Genomic DNA, 17627 nt, shown 5'->3' on the forward strand with positions numbered 1-17627 from the left:
GGAACTATCCATTTTATGACACTATATGAGCACTCAAGAAGTATAGGAACTGATAAAAAAAAAGCTGCTCAAAACATACCCAATGTGATAATAAAAATATAAATGAAAAAAAAAGATATTATTAGAGAACATTGGTATTGCATTCAGAAATGGTATGTACTTACCATTGACAGTTTTTGTACGGTTTATGTCACTTATCTTCTCCGCCAGGTATTTGCGTGCACATGGCAGGCGCCTTTTTATTTCTTCTGAGGTGTGGCCTCTTTCATTCAACCTCTGAGAGACAGACACTCTGTTTGAAACACACACACACACACACCGTGAAATTAAAGAACTGAAGGACTTTAAATCTGACCACTCTCAAATAAAAATCAAGTAGCATAAAATGCTTGATAGCTCAAACCTGAAATCACACAGTGACAGCCTAAAGCCCAATTTATACTTCTGCGTCGAGTGTACGCAGTAGCTTGTACGACATACCCTGACGTGCACCTCTCCAAAAATGTAACAACGCGTCAATTCAATGTGGACCGCAAGCGCTGTGGTGTGTCAGAACCCCTCCCTGAGGGGTACACATGCTCCCTCTGCATGTGTAACTGCATGTTGACGGATCACCATACTATGGAAGCCCGTTTCCGCCACTAAATAATAAAAAAATAATAATAGCGACTTTTTATCTCACAATTCTGACTTTTTTTCTCACAATTGCGTGATATAAAGTCAGAATTCTGAGATATAAAGTCGCAATTGCGAGTTATAAAGTCAGAATTCTGAGATATAAAGTCGCAATTGCGAGTTATAAAGTCATTGATCTGCCGCGTCCCGACACAGAACGGATGTGAGGTGATAACGTTCATATTCTGATGTGTTATTATGGAAATATAATCCCCAGAACATCACCACCCTCAGAATGTGCTGTAATTCACGATTTCCTTAGAGAACGAGTGTGTTCAGTAATGACACGTCCAGTTGGGCCAATGACATGTCGCTATACATACAGTCACCTGAGCGTGGCGCTGAGATCATATTTCATAAATAACGAATCATTAATAGCATATTTCATTAATAACGCATCAGAATATGCTGTAATGCAGGATTTCGTTTGAGAAAGAATTTTATTGACCTCCATATGCTCGATTTTGATCATATTTGAAATAATAAATTAATTGTAAAAGGCTCTGTTACCACTTCAGTTCAAACCTCAATGTCAAGGTTATTGGTGCATGTGCGCGCACGCACACACAATTGAATGGTGTTGAACCTGACAGAGAAACAGGGAGTTCTGCTGCCGAACAGTTGCAACAGAAATATGAGGTTGAGATGGAGCAGTTTTCATTAAAAGCCTACTCCTGTAAATAATGATCTTATATGTTTTAATAAAAGGCCCACGTGACAAATTCAACCAGAGTACCCCTTTGCATTTATTTTCTATTCTCAAAATCCTGCATTACAGCATATGATGCGTTATTAATGAAATATGATCCCAGAATAGCGCCACCCTCAGGTGACTGTATGTAGCCTACCGACAGAGCACTGACGTGTTGTGATCGGGCAGCAGTTTTCATTAAACGTTAAAAAGATAAAATGATACTGTTTCAATAAATGGCGCATGCGTGCACTTAATCTCTCTGACGCACTCTGACGATCTGATAGCATTTAGCTTAGCCCACTAAGCCCAGTTCATTCACTATGGAACCAAACAGAGATCAAGTTAGAAGCCACCAAACACCTCCACGGTTTCCCTATTTAAATACAGTTACACAAATAGTTGAACGATCAAGTATGGTGACACAAAATAAAATGTGGTGCTTTTCTAAGCCGATTAAAAAGGAGAACTATAATGTATGGAGGAATAGCACTTAGTACTCAGCGCAGTAAAAAGTCCCGAGTCAAACATCCTACCTCACATCTCCCCCTCCCCCCATTGCCAGAAATTTGGAGGGGTGCTGTGAGGGACAATGTTTCAGCCGGGACTTTTTTCGAATACATACAAATGTCCTTTATGTATTATGTATATGTATAAGGCCATATTAAATTACCCTTTTTGAAGAGTACGCATGTGCGGACGCACTCTAGTACGTAAGAAAGAGTCTTTGATTGAATCAGGAAATGAAGCAAAATAACTGAGAAAAATAAGAATTAGGCCTCAGGTGCCATGTCCATAATGTATAGCAAAAGATCTAGCATGAATTCTATCTCAAAATAATTAATTAAAAGCAGTTATTACTCCACCACCTGCGTTACTTCGTTATACGGGAAATGCACTCCAGACCAACAGAACTGTAGTTACAGCCAATTTCTTGTTTTGTTGAATTATAGCACCACCCTAATTACCTTTTTTTAGCCTGCCATCTTCAGTCCTCAATCTTTCGCCTGAACTTGTCCTTAAGGGGACTCCGTGAAACTTGAAGGTCTCTGTGCCATTACAGAGAGCTGTGTAAGAATTTGTTGGCTAAAGTAAAAAAAGACATATTAAAAAGTAGTCATACATAAGGAGGCAATCAACACACTACTGTACTTACCATTTTCACCAGTCTGAAACGAGTCTCCTCAGTGCTATGGTTGGACACAAAATTTTTCCACACCATCCTTTCTTTGAGGAGCTCTATGTTTGGTTGAAGCTTCTCTAGATGTCCCCTAATACTTTGTTCATCTTCTCCTGCATCAACCTATAGGGGTATTGAAATTGGTACAAATGTGGGTACAAATACAAAACACACTTACACAGGAATCTAAAAAGTAATACAATTTGTCTTAGATGAACAGACACCAAAGTTCTGCTTCTACACCAAATGTGTATTGAGAAAGTTTGTTTGACAGCCACCATTTAAATGTTTATACTTTAAAAAACAAATTTGAGTAGAAATATGTAATTTGTTTAGCAAATATTTTAACTTTATTATTATTTAAAAAAAATCCTTGTGTAATTTAAGTGTTTGTACAAATCTGTTCAATTTTACCTTCAATATTATAGTAGGCTTCAACTGACTCCCATAGTTTACAGCATCAGTTAAGAGATGTGTATCCTATTCCTTGAGAAAATTTGCCATGCATGTGGCATACCTGTTATGTAGCCAAAAATAATCAATATTGAACCAAGCTGTTCTTGTGACAATTTATTTAATTTAACTCTTAATTTTTTCTAAATGACATAAACTAAATAGTTTTTCAGTTATCACAACTGTTATAACAGAAACACTGGCACTGGTTATTCAATAAACAGATATTACTGTTACTAAACTCTGCTCAAAAGAAATGTAATTACAAATTGATCCATATCGTGATGTGTATCGTATCGTGACATTGATGATGCACAGCCTTAAACGTGCAGTATGCAACTTTTGGCCACTAGGGGTCACTCATTCAAAATAATAACAACAGACGTACTTTGATGACGTCGGGAAAGTGCGTGGGCTCATGGGAGTTGTTGTCATTGTCACTGTCAACATGTTCACTGACAAGGTAATTGTTATATTACATCTCTATTATTGTTAAGTTTAGTTACGGCTTTTCACTTTATATAATGTCAATCTAATGAAATAAACTTATCAGTAGCGTTAGCTAATGTGTGAGACAGAATGTTGTGCGGGCGGTCGCTATGTCAACACATCTATAAGTTGGTAGGCTATGTTGACATATTAACCGTGCATCATAATTTGAGTTACTCAAATTATAGATGTTGACATGGCATCCGCGATTGTCGAACATTCTGTATATCAACTGTTCAATAAGGAAATACATTTCAATTTAGTTTATCATTACCAACATAAAACATAGTAAATGAGAGAACCAGGACCAGCAATACGTTGTTCATTGGAACACGCGCTGTGTCGCTCCCCACGTTCATCAATCATTCTAATAAACATTTATTTTGGAACTCAGAGATATATGAATAAGTAGATCATTATTAAATCGATATTATATGTAGCTAGTATTAACATATGATAAAAGTGACGGTCACCTTATATTAATTGACCAAGATAGTGGCATATTACCTTATGAAGCTAACGTTACCTTCTCCAGCTACATATAAAACCAATAATAGCTAGTCCATCTGCGTTTTACACATGACATCATCGTGTCACCAAATATACGGATATAAATATACTTTTGAATCAGTTTTAAAAAGTCTCAGCTTCAGTCTCCAAAAACACAGAATCCGCCTGTTTGAAAAGCCGATGCAATACAAAATGTATACGTATTCAGCTAAACGCGTCTCAATGTGGTCAAGATCGCTATGCAATATGCAAACATACAGCATGTTATGATTATATGATTATTATGTTAGCTGAATGGTTACTTAAATTACCTGTTTATTAAAACGAAAGCGAGATCAGCATATCTCTGCAGTCCGAGCTTGTCATGAAGATTTCGCCATCTTTCAAAGGCTTCTCCAAGGTTTACACGTATCTTGCTTCTTCTACTGTCCCAAAATCTTCCCAGGTCATTTTTTTCACCCGTACGTTTGCGCTTTGTTGAGCTGGCAAAACGTACAGGCAAAGAGTAGTCATGATCCATTATCATACAGACTTTTTTATACGGGTGTTCCCCTTATACTGTCAGTGTTCCTCTTTGAGTTTGGCGGTTCCGCCGAAGTTCCGCAGGAAGCAAGACGCAAACGCGGATATGACGTGAAAGACGGGCGACATAACGGAAATAAAGACACGGTCCGTGTCTTCCAATTAAAATATTAATTTCTCTGGATTTAGAAGTTAATTGGAACTGTCGGGATAATGTAAACACACAACTTTAAAAAATATATAACATAGATTTCACGAGTTCACACTTACAAATAATTCAGATAGAATAAATGGTATGCGTATTTGGCGTGCTGTCCGAGGAGAGGGCTCCGAGCTCGGTATTTGGCCCGAACCCAGAGTACTCCCCCCGTATTTCTGGTTAGGAAAGTTAACCAGGTGCGTGTGAGGTAGAAGGGGTGGTGGAGGGATGCTGCAAACTTTGTCAAGGAACGTTGGTGAGTTGACTGGGTATTTATGTGATCTTCCACTTGAGCTGATTGGTAGACATGTTGATTACTGATTGTTGACAGCTGGTTGGAATGACATCATGATTAGGTAGATCATTTGAACGTGCTTCTCCCGAACTTAGTTTTTTAAGAAACATCATTTCACGAGTTCACACTTACAAATAATTCAGATAGAATAAATGGTATGCGTATTTGGCGTGCTGTCCGAGGAGAGGGCTCCGAGCTCGGTATTTGGCCCGAACCCAGAGTACTCCCCCAAAAAATTGCTACTAGCATAGGACAGCAGCCAGTAAATGATGTTGATGCCCCCAAAAGTTGCAGAGCATGAACTGGTGCTGTGCCAATCGAAGGGGGGGATAGTCACTGGATCGGGAGATCTTGTTCATTATTGTCTGAGGTTTGTATGGTCGTGATATCAGAAAGGTGAACCTCGTTGGTAGTCAGCTGGGGTGGTTGCATGTAGGCGAGAGGAGATAGCAGTGCTGTGGCAGTGGAGACGAGCTGTTTCAGCATACTTTCAAACGTATCCAATGAGCTGGCTGTACAAAGAATTAGGCTCCTGTAGGAGTTGAGAACATGACACTGCTGTGGGGGTGGGACAAGTTTGGATGGAGGAACAGAACTCCTGCGGGAGTGAGGTTGGTGATACTGCTGTGGCAGTGGAGAGGAGCCCTTTTAAATCTGCTTTCCAAACTATCCGAAGACCCAGTTGTACAGAGAATTGGGCTCCTGTGGGGTGGAGAAGGTGAGACTGCTGAGACAGTGAAACAGGTTTTGAAAAGACGTATCAGAGCTCCTGCGGGAGCGAAATTGACTATAACTGCTGCGGCAGAGGATACGAGACGTTTCAACTTGCTTTCCAACTATCCAAACGAACAATTTGCACGGATGATTGGGCTCCTGTGGGAATGGAGATGACGACATTGCTGTGGTATTGAAACGAGTTTCAATGGAGTATCGGGCTTTGCGAGAGCCGAGTTGTCGATACTGCTGCAGCCGTGGAGACGAGCCATTTTAACTTGTTTTTCGAAACCAGTGAGCTGGGTTGGACGTAGAACTGACACTCCTGCGGAAATATGGAGAAATCACTGCTGCGGCAGTACAAGCAAGTTGAATGGAAAAAACGGAACTCTTGTGGGAGCTGAGGCGGTATCACTGCTGTGGCAGTGGAGGCCTTTGGGTGGAGGAACTGGCTTCTGTTGGAGCGGAGAAGATGACACTGTTTTGCAGTAAATTCGGTTGGAGAAACTGGGCTTCTGCTGGAGCGAATGAGATAACACTGCTGCGGCAGTGAGAACTAGCTGGATGGAAAAGCTTAGCTTCTGTTAGAACGGAGGAGATACTGCTGCGGCAGTGAGAGCCAGCTGGATGGGGAATGCTGAGCTTCTATTGGAGTGGAGGAGATAACACTGCTGCGGCAGTGAAAACCAGCTGGATGGAAAAGCTTAGCTTCTGTAACAACGGAGGAGATACTGCTGCGGCAGTGAGAGCCAGCTGGATGGGGAATGCGGAGCTTCTATTGGAGCGAAGGAGATAACACTGCTGCGGCAGTGAGAGCCAGCTGGATGGAGAATCCTGAGCTTCTGTTAGAGCGGAGGAGATAACACTGCTGCGGCAGTGAGAGCCAGCTGGATGGAGAATCCTGAACTTCTGTTAGAGCAGAGGAGATACTGCTGCGGCAGTGAGAGCCAGCTGGATGAAGAATCCTGAGCTTTTGTTAGAGCGGAGGAGATAACACTGCTGTGGCAGTGAGAGCCAGCTGGATGAAGAATTCTGAACTTTTGTTAGACCGGAGGACAAAACACTGCTGTGGCAGTGAGAGCCAGCTGGATTGAGAATCCTGAACTTTTGTTAGAGCGGAGGAGATAACACTGCTGCGGCAGTGAGAGCCAGCTGGATGGAGAATCCTGAACTTCTGTTAGAGCAGAGGAGATACTGCTGCGGCAGTGAGAGCCAGCTGGATGAAGAATCCTGAGCTTTTGTTAGAGCGGAGGAGATAACACTGCTGTGGCAGTGAGAGCCAGCTGGATGGAGAGCCAGCTGGATGGAGAATTCTGAACTTTTGTTAGAGCGGAGGACAAAACACTGCTGCGGCAGTGACAGCCAGCTGGATGGAGAATCCTGAACTTTTGTTAGAGCGGAGGAGATAACACTGCTGCGGCAGTGAGAGCCAGCTGGATGGAGAATCCTGAGCTTCTGTTAGAGCGGGGGAGATACTGCTGCGGCAGTGACAGCCAGCTGGATGGAGGATCTTGAGCTTCTGTTAGAGCGGAGGAGATAACACTGCTGCGGCAGTGAGAGCCAGCTGGATGGAGAATCCTGAGCTCCTGTTAGAGCGGAGGAGATAACACTGCTGCGGCAGTGACAGCCAGCTGGATGGAGAATCCTGAGCTTCTGTTAGAGCGGAGGAGATAACACTGCTGTGGCAGTGAGAGCCAGCTGGATGGAGAATCTTGAGCTTCTGTTAGAGCGGAGGAGATAACACTGCTGCGGCAGTGACAGCCAGCTGGATGGAGAATCCTGAGCTTCTGTTAGAGCGGAGGAGATAACACTGCTGCGGCAGTGAGAGCCAGCTGGATGGAGAATCCTGAACTTCTATTAGAGCGGAGGAGATAACACTGCTGCAGTGAAAAATTTGAGGTGGGTTCCTGCGGGAGTGACTGGAGAGATGCTGCTATGGCAGTGAATATTATTGATTCATTTAGTGAATTTGGTGATGTTGAATTGGAGTGGATGTGGTGATCCTGTAGGATTGAGTGTATGGAAACAAGCTGAAGCTGAAACAATTTTAGCTGATGAGGGTCTGTCTGTTGGGCTTCTTTGATGTGGGAGCGATTGGAGCGGATGTAGCTCTTGAAAGCCTCTGACGACCAGCGACCATGTTTTTGGATCTGGTGCTGGGAGAGACCTTTTTGAGCAGTTGTGGTTGCTGCACCTATGCGGAATGAATGGCTAGAAAAGTTGTCTGCCGAGATGCCGGATAGAATCAGTATAGACTTGAGGTGTTTTTGGAACCAGAAACGTGTGACAGGGCGGTTAGCATCGTCTGTGAAGAGTGGTTCAGATAAAAGTTTAGTCTGCAAACTTCTGAAATGTAGGCTGGCTAAAATGGATTGATACGGCTGGATTGGTGATGGAAGGTTGAAAATGTAAATGGATTGCCCTTTTTTCATTTGATCAGTCTTGCTTTGTTTGATGAAGTAAGAGATTGTTTCGTCATCTAGCACTGCTAGGTCTGAAATTATAGGATGAAGCTTTGGGTTGAAGGTGGACGTGATGGTAATTTCTGAGCTTCTGAGAAAACCGGAGCAAGCCAATATAAACATTGCATCCAGAGTGCGGGCAGTATTGGTGGAGTGGTAGCCTTGGCGGAGGGTGGAGATACATTTGGTAAGTATGTCTAGAGTTATTGGTTGTCTGCGTGGGTGGGTTGAGTTTTTTGGATGCCTTTGATGAGCATGGATGTTTGTGAATTGGTTATTTCTGGAGAGGGCAGACCAAACACAAGTTTGTTGAATTCAGCTTAGAGGACCCTTGATGGAGCTGACTTGGAGGTTCTTGATGCTGTTGAAATAAGATATGAATGAAGTGATGGTAAGCAAAGAATAATCTGGAAAATTCAGCTTGTATATGGAGTGAAAAGACTTGAAACACTTCCATGCAGTTAGGTAGGATTGGAGGGTTCTGGGGGAAACAGCTTGAAGGATGGAAATGAGAGAAGCGTCAATTAGGGGTCTCAATGGGTGGTTTATGGGAATATTAGCTCTCAATACTTTGGTACTGGGGTTGGGAATGGGAATGGGTCCGCCTCTGGCGCCAACAGCCTGAATTTCTGTGAGGATCTGTGCTCTAATGTTGCTGGCGACAGGGGGCAGTTCCAAGGCTGTAGCATTCGGCGGGAAGGGCATCCGTGTTGCAGAAAACAGAGTGAATGGAGCACTAGTTTGGGAAAAAGTGTTAGGCGGGTAGAAACCAGGGGCCGAAAACTGCTTGCGGAGGCAACCTCTCGTTTCGGTCGGTCCCCGACAAAGGAGGAATGGGAAAAAAGGGGAAAGAGGAAAGCTAAGGAGGACAAAAAGCAGCTGGGCCTGCACCGCTAGCGGAGGCAGCCTCGCGCTAGAGTTTGATGGTGGGGCTGCAGGCCAAGGGAAGGGGTTAGAAGAAGTGACAGGAAAAGGCTGTGATACAAAGCTTGAGCTGCTGGCGGAAGCGTACTTACGCTTAAAGGATTGCCTGGGGCAGAGGAAACTGGTATTGTAACCTGAGGTGCAATGCTGGAAACACCCACGGTCTCTGGCTCGGCGGAGCAGAGAGATGAGTTGGGCTGGGTGGCGGCGACGATGGCGGCGGTGGCTGGAACTGGGGCGCGGCCCGGGCTAGCTGAGGGCCTGCTGCAGTGGCCTGGTCTTCAAGGAAGAACCAGTTCTGTGGGAGAAGGGGTCTTTTGAGAGCGTGAGTTCGGATCCTTATGTTTCCTTGACCTGTTTGTAGTTTTGGAAGGTGGAGTGGATTTTGGAGATGGAGAAGCTGCTTGAAGTGACACGTACAGGTTGTATAATTTGGCTTTATTAATTATTCTGGAAAAATTATCATCGACACTGATTAGCACTTGTCTTAACCCTAGTACGGTCCATTTCTCTATTGCTGGAATCGTAGGTTGTACTGAGGAGTAGGAGGAAGCTGGAGATGGTGGATGTCTTGAAGGTGGAGGCGATGGCAAGCCTCTGCGTCTCGGTGTACGGGATGTGGCTCGGCTGGGCCGACGGTCACGCTGTGTTGCTGGAGATTCAGTCACGGTGTCTTGTGGTGCTCCTTGCAGCTGTGGGATGCTGTAGAGGATCTTCGTCAGATGGATAAATTTCATTCTCAAACATTGCAATGGGTAGGACCAAATGCTGATTTTCTTCAGCTCCTGCGGAAGCATAAAGAACAACACTGCTTTGGCAGTGGAGAAACGGTTAGCCAGAGAAACTGAGCTCCTGTGGGAGCAGAGGGAACAGCACTGCTGCAGCAGTGGAGAAACGGTTATCCAGAAAAAACTGAGCTCCTGTGGGGGCAGAGGGAACAACACTGCTTTGGCAGTGGAGAAACGGTTAGCCAGAGAAACTGAGCTCCTGTGGGAGCAGAGGGAACAGCACTGCTGCAGCAGTGGAGAAACGGTTAGCCAGAAAAAACTGAGCTCCTGTGGGAGCAGAGGGAACAGCACTGCTGCAGCAGTGGAGAAACGGTTAGCCAGAAAAACTGAGCTCCTGTGGGAGCAGTGGAAAAACGGTTAGCCAGAAAAACTGAGCTCCTGTGGGAGCAGAGGGAACAACAACTGCTTTGGCGGTGGAGAAATTTGCCAGAGAAACTGAGCTCCTGCGGGAGCAGAGGGAACAGCACTGCTACAGCAGTGGAGAAGAGATTAGCCCGAAAAACTGAGCTCCTGTGGGAGCAGAAGGAAACACACTGTTATGGACACTGGAGGAATTAGCCAGAGAAACTGAGCTCCTGTGGGAGCAAAAGGAACCACACTGTTATGGATACTGGAGAAATTAGCCAGAGAAACTGGGCTCCTGTGGGAGCAGAAAGAACAGCACTGCTGTGGCACAGGAGAAAAATAGCCGGAGAAACTGAGCTCCTGCGGGAGCAGAGATAACAGCGCTGCTGTGGCGCAGAGGAGAAAAAGATTAGCCAGAAAACTGAGCTCCTGTGGGAGCAGAGAGAATAGCACTATTATGGCAGAGGAGAAATTAGCCAGAGAAACTGAGCTCCTGTGGGAGAAGATGGAACATCACTGCTTCTGTGGTGGAGAAAAAGTTAGATGGAACAAAATGGAGAAGCATGTTTGTAAAACCATAATGGGACTCTTATTTTGAAAGAGACCCATTTGGGTCCAACTCTTATTAAATTTAGCATACAACATTACAATATAATCACATTAAAGAAAACAGTCCTGGTTCATAAGAACTTGGCGCCATACATTGATTGTAAATGCTCTGAAACTGTAATATTCTGAACACAACACGGCGCCACATTCAAAAGTTTAATCACAATTAGGAAGATGTGATGTATGTTTCTGTCTCCAAAATATAAGATGGCTTAAATAATCATTATGCTGTATTGTCAACATTTAAGTTACTTAGCCTCACGATACATTCATTTGCTTTGCGAGCGAGTAAATTTATTGTTCATCACCACGGCAAATGCACTTTGTGTGTGACAAGTTTCTATCTGTTGTACACAGAGGCAGCAAGATCACAACAAAGCTTGATGCATGCCGGAACTATGTTATTTAAGATACATTTCTATTTCTTGGGACAGGAGCTGTTGTAGCTGTCCTGCTGTAAGTCTGTGCAGTGTGCACTCTTTACAGTGTCTGAGCGCTGCTCAAACAACTGACTCCTCATTGATTGAATTGTGGCAAAGACCACATTACACTTTGGAAAAAACAGGAATTCTTTTACCGTGATGTTGAGGAGCCATTGGTTTGAAATAATGCTGATGAAAAGCGGCCAAAAGGGGCTTTAGGTAGCTTAGGAATTTGTAAGGAAAGTTTTGTAGCATTGTAGCATAGCTTCAAGCAGCGTGTGGAGCCATGTTGACAGCGTGGGTAGAAAAAGTGACCTGCCAGAATGCTGCAAACTTTGTCAAGGAACGTTGGTGAGTTGACTGGGTATTTATGTGATCTTCCACTTGAGCTGATTGGTAGACATGTTGATTACTGATTGTTGACAGCTGGTTGGAATGACATCATGATTAGGTAGATCATTTGAACGTGCTTCTCCCGAACTTAGTTTTTTAAGAAACATCATATAGTGATCTTTTATATTTTTAATGCTGAAACATTACATATTGTGCCTTTAACTGAAAATCATCTTCAAACCAATTCATTAACAGTTACATGCAAATATTCATGACATGAAATTGGCCAATGTTAATAATTAAGCTAATGATAAATAGCCTAAATAAATAGAGCTAACGTTAACTTTTAGGCTAACGTTAAATAATTTGTTGTTTGCTACCATTCCAGTTACATTTGCATAGAAGTCTTTGACGTAACCTTAAGGGTCCTGCACACTGTGCGATTTTTCAAAATCCTTTGCGAATGTCCCTTGTCAGACTGTACGAACATGATCCCCATGTCACACTGTAAGATCTCAGTTGACATTAATGTCAGACTGCACGATAGTGAAGGCGCACTAAAAACGGACGCGCGCAAGAAAACTCACCCGGAGTTCATATCATCAATGAATGACGCGTTCGGTAACAGTGAGCTGCGTTACACGCGGGGCTGAAATGCTGGCTACAAAGAAATCTCTAGCTCTCGTTTTGGTCATAGTTTGTCTTGAAGAACGGAGATATTTGAATGTCGTCGTAGGAGAAGTCACACTGCGGGATTGTGTGCCAAATCTTCTGACACTGCCAGAATTTCGTCTGAGGTAAAATTTGATCGCAACGCTCATTAATCGGCTGCCGGTGAACATGTCAAACTAACGACCAAAGACGTCAGATTTTAGCCTAGGATCTGAGGAATCTTTTAGGATTTGCTAAATTTGTCCCAGACGGCCAAATCGTGGCCAAAATCGCACAGTGTGCACCCGGCTTTACACTATGTAATGTTACACCTCTTGCATGTAAGATTAAATACAATATTTGAGCTTTAAACGGTTAACATAAGTATGCTTACATTTAATTTTAACTTAATAGTTAAGAAGTTGTGCATATGTTATTTTTATTTCATATTCACTAACGTTAGACACAGTATCCATGGGAACGGTGCAGCTAACGTTATATAAAGCCCACCTCTAGGACCGTGGCTGTCATCTCTATCAGCGATTCAAAAAAAAAAAAAAAAAAAAAAAAAGATTAAATAGTTAGTCACGAAACGAACGACCACGTTAGCCTTAATTATTACTTAACCCATCTATCTCAGCTAATACAGATAATGATCCACAATCAGATCTGAGGCTGAAATAAATTGAACAGGAGAAACGGCAACATCAGGATGTCCGTCTCTGTGGTATGTACTGTATTTAGGGGCCTTTGTGTGCAGTTTATGAGGACATGATTCGGTTTATGGACTATTGTATGTGACTAGACCTTAGAGGTAGCAAGCAAAACGGTTTTGCACGTCAGAGTCAGAATAGTGTAACGTTATACAGAACAACAATGGAGTAACCGTTAGCGCATTTGAATGACGAAGCACGCGATCATATCGTTTACTGATGTTTACTCATGCGACGGTAGCCAATAGCAGAGACATTTGAAGTTGATTTACTCACCTGCATCTTCCAAAGCAGGACCGCTCTGTCAAAAACACACTTCTTTGGTATGATTTGGTGAAGTCCTGTGACAGCAGTGACCGTGGAAATCCACTTTGCGACGCGACTGAAGCGATGCCTTGAAGCTTCCCGTCATTTCTGCGTTCAAAACGGTTCAAATGCAGCGCTGCCTTCCCGGAATGCTGTGCTGAAGCGTTGAAGTCGCTCGACGTCACCCATAGGAATAAAGTGGAGCGCGGCGCGTCATAAGTGTTCACGGACGACTGGATCTGCACCTGAGAGACTGTTTACAGCGTGCATTTCCTCTCTCTCCCTCTAGTCACGCGCGCGCGCACCCTACCGGGAGAAGAGCCCATACGGCCCATACAAGGACCTTCCGCTCTATTTAACGTCAAGTAGACCCATACTCGAAAAAAACTCGCCGAAACTTGTGAGAAACCGGAAGGAGTATTTTTAACACAGAAATACTCCATCAAACGTCCAACATTAGTTTTTGAAACTTTGTCTATGTTTAGGATGGGAATCCAAGTCTTTAAAGGTGTAAAAAGCTCAGTATGCATGAAACAGCATTTCACCCCCCCCCCCCCCCCTTTAAACCCCCCTCTGTCTCTCGAGCTTTGTCGGTTGACGTTACACCAAAGGCGTTTCAGTGTATTTGGTTGAAATAACTTAACGTTACTAAAACGTTACTGCTGCAACTCTGGCTCGAGTGTAAGAAATAGTTATCCTTTTTCTTTTTGAGCGTCACTAGGATGTTATTCGCTTTGTTTATTGCGGAAAAAAAATCGTTAACTAAGTTAAATTAGTCAACACAGTTGGTCAGGCTCCACACAGTCGGCTAACATTACTCAAAACACGGTACAACATTTTAAAATACCAACAAAATGTCCCCCTAACAAGGAACTCAACTTTAATAGCATATTTATGTGACAGTTGGAGGTATGACACTCACCTGGGCAAGATTCTTTCTCTCTCCTCAGTCTCTCTTCATAACGACGCCGGCTCCAAAGGTCCAACAACGAGCAACGACACAAATCAATGAGGCAGTTTCTCGAGTAGGACCGCTCGCGCACAAACGGCGTACATCTGATTGGCGCGTTTATATATATATATATATATATATATATATATATATATATATATATATATATATATATATATATATATATATATATATATATATATATATATATATATATATCATAGACTGTAAAAAAAAATATATATATATTTTTTTTATTTATTTATTTAATAACATATTATGATGTCCGTATATATATATATATATATATATATATATATATATATATATATATATATATATATATATATACGGACATCATAATATGTTATTAAAGCTAGACTACACAAATGAACAAAACATAAAATTAAAATAAAATAAAATAAAGTAAATTAAGTATAAAATATTATACTTAAATAAAATGTAATTAAGATAACTTTGTTTTGGCGCTGTAAATAACATTTTATAGCGGTGTGATAAAGTGAAATCAGTTTCCAGCAGATAATTTTTTTTTCCAAGAGGTTTTTTATTATTTTTATTTATAATGTATTGGCTATTAATAAGCGATGTATGGGTGATGATTTGAAAATGGTTCAAGTGTGGATTTGATTTGGTAGCCGCCTACTGTTCTAATTTGTGTGTATTGAATACCTATTGTGTTTTAATTTTAAAAAGTTGGGCAGGCCCCATATTCATTAGCTTAATTTTTAATACCAATGGCAAAACGCTGTTTTGAATCACTTTGCTGGGGTCAAAAAGTGTTGTGTTTGAGGGCTCAAATATATTTGATTTGGGGGCCTTTGGGCCAAAAAGGTTGAGAACCATGTTAACTTCATGTGAATATTATTATTTTATTTAATGTTCTTTTGTAATCAATTCCCCAACTAAATTAAGAAACTAAAAGAGAGACAGAAACTAGAGGGGCTTTTTTTTATTTGATTTGTTATGACAGTGGTGCTATATAGCACCTTAACCACCCCAAAGAACCACTGAAGAACAGCTGAAAAACCACACAGGGGCTTTACAGGTTCTTTATATGGAATTGGTGCTATATAGCACCTTATCCACCTTAAAGAACCGCTAAAGAACCGGAAAAAAACAAGAAAAAATAAATAAACAAGATCTGCATCTAGCCTTCATTATGTGTACACAATTAAGTCATTATTATCAAACTAAAGAAACCACTACATTTATTGGAGTCCTAATGGTTTATACTGGTGTCCAGTAGATATCAACATGTAAACTAAAACTTGCCAAAAGTGTTCTATTGGTCCTTAATGGTATCCAATAGACAATGCATGCCACCAATAGAAGAAATCAAATTACCAATAGAGACCCACTAGGACCATTACAGTTTCCATTAAAACTAATAAAGACAAATAGGCATACACATGGCACCAATAGAAGAAAGCAAATTACCAATAGAGACCCACTAGGACCATTACAGTTTCCATTAAAACCAATACAGTTTCCAATATAACCATTAAAACCATTACAAATTCTGTGATGGTTTCTATTGTTTTTTTCAGCAGGGGTAGGACTGCACGCGACTGTTCCTCCAAGCCAGTGACGGACCACTGTCACTTTTCGATATGCATGCGAAGATGACGTGAAATATCCGTAATCGAACTATAAATAAACTATCCGGTTTTTAAAGTGCCATGTAGCGCAATTGTTTTTACTGTCAGTGCGTTTACATGGAGCACTGTAATCAGTTTAAAAGTCCAATCTGAAGGAAAATGCTCCATATAAACACCTGATCAATCGTAATAAAAATGCCCAAACTGAATGAAATTGTAATCGTTTTGAGATGGGTGGATAAACCTTTTCATGAATCGATCAAACTAAACATTTCACCATGTAAATGACCTGACCGGATTACTTTTGAGTGCCTCTTTATGTGATGTAGGCACAGCGCGCGCCTTCACCACGAGCACACGTCGCGCTCATGCACCAAGCATGAGAGGAAAATACATTTTTCTGAGGGAGAAACTTTTTATTTCATAAGAAGTTATGAAGATAATGTTGGCATAATGACACTGTCCCTAAGCCTATTTAAGCAAACAATCATTAACTGGGTCAATATATAATTGTGGGAGATTTTGAGTTTGAAAAATTCTGGGAAAAAATATATTTATTTACAAAATATTATTATCTTTCCTGATAAATCATCCCTGAAATATTTTGTTTTTATTCATTGCCAAGCTCAGGCATAATTTATTTCAGATATTTAGTTTTAAAAACAAAAAGTTTAGTCATTATTTGGTCAACTATGTTACGGACAAAACCAATACGTTTTAACTTTAAGTAAATGGCAGACATTTAAAAAAATCATTACTCTTGGAAGAATATGTGTCTATTTACCTACCTTTTCAATTCAAATACCCTATTAATTTAGAAAATACACATTTTGTTCAATTAAAACCCTTAATTTCAAGTTCTGAAGTAACCAGTCTGTATATTTTTTTTCCAAACTGCTAGATTTATGATAATTTTTTTGATTAAATTATGCTGAGGTATATATTTGACAGCTACTCAGTTTCTAAATATTTACTTGGAGATTAGGGAACCATTAAAATACATATATTTTTAAAAAAACATAATGGTAACTTAATTGACAGCCCAGTATCATAGTTGACAAAAGTAACATAGTTGACTGGACATGACAAAGTAGGATGATGTATTTAACAAAAACAATCCTAAACTATATCAATTATTATATATTAGCTAATCTTTTATTGTATTTAATCAAGACCTGTTGAATTTTTCATGACATAAAGGAGAAATACAGACGCACGTCAGTTTACAAGGATCAATCACAACTTTATTAACAAGCACATACACTCACCTAAAGGATTACTAGGAACACCTGTTCAATTTCTCATTAATGCAAATTTCTAATCAACCAATCACATGGCAGTTGCTTCAATGCATTTAGGGGTGTGGTCCTGGTCAAGAAAATCTCCTGAACTCCAGACTGAATGTCAGAATGTGAAAAAAAGGTGATTTACTACAAGCAATTTTGAGCGTGGCATGGTTGTTGGTGCCAGACAGGCCGGTCTGAGTATTTCACAATCTGCTCAGTTTCTGGGATTTACACACACAACCATTTCTAGGGTTTACAAAGAATGGTGTGAAAAGGGAAGAACATCCAGTATGCAGCAGTCCTGTGGGCGAAAATGCCTTGCTGATGCTAGAGGTCAGAGGAGAATGGGCCGACTGATTCAAGCTGATAGAAGAGCAACTTTGACTGAAATAACCACTCGTTACAACCGAGGTATGCAGCAAAGCATTTGTGAAGCCACAACACGCACAACCTTTAGGCGGATGGGCTACAACAGCAGAAGACCCCACC

General features: G+C 41.4%; 1 long non-coding RNA gene across 1 annotated transcript; it reads right to left on the reverse strand.

Annotated features, from left to right (window-relative positions):
* Positions 1 to 2334: 2334 nt before the first annotated feature.
* On the reverse strand, positions 2335 to 14254 carry LOC137083738 (uncharacterized). The gene is made up of 4 exons (XR_010906585.1): positions 14204 to 14254; positions 2961 to 3063; positions 2523 to 2669; positions 2335 to 2452 (listed from the first exon to the last, which is right to left on the reverse strand). It is a non-coding gene; the product is annotated as an uncharacterized lncRNA (long non-coding RNA).
* Positions 14255 to 17627: the final 3373 nt, after the last annotated feature.

This window comes from Pseudorasbora parva, chromosome 7 (genome assembly GCF_024679245.1).
Source record: "Pseudorasbora parva isolate DD20220531a chromosome 7, ASM2467924v1, whole genome shotgun sequence".
Lineage (NCBI taxonomy): Eukaryota > Metazoa > Chordata > Actinopteri > Cypriniformes > Gobionidae > Pseudorasbora > Pseudorasbora parva.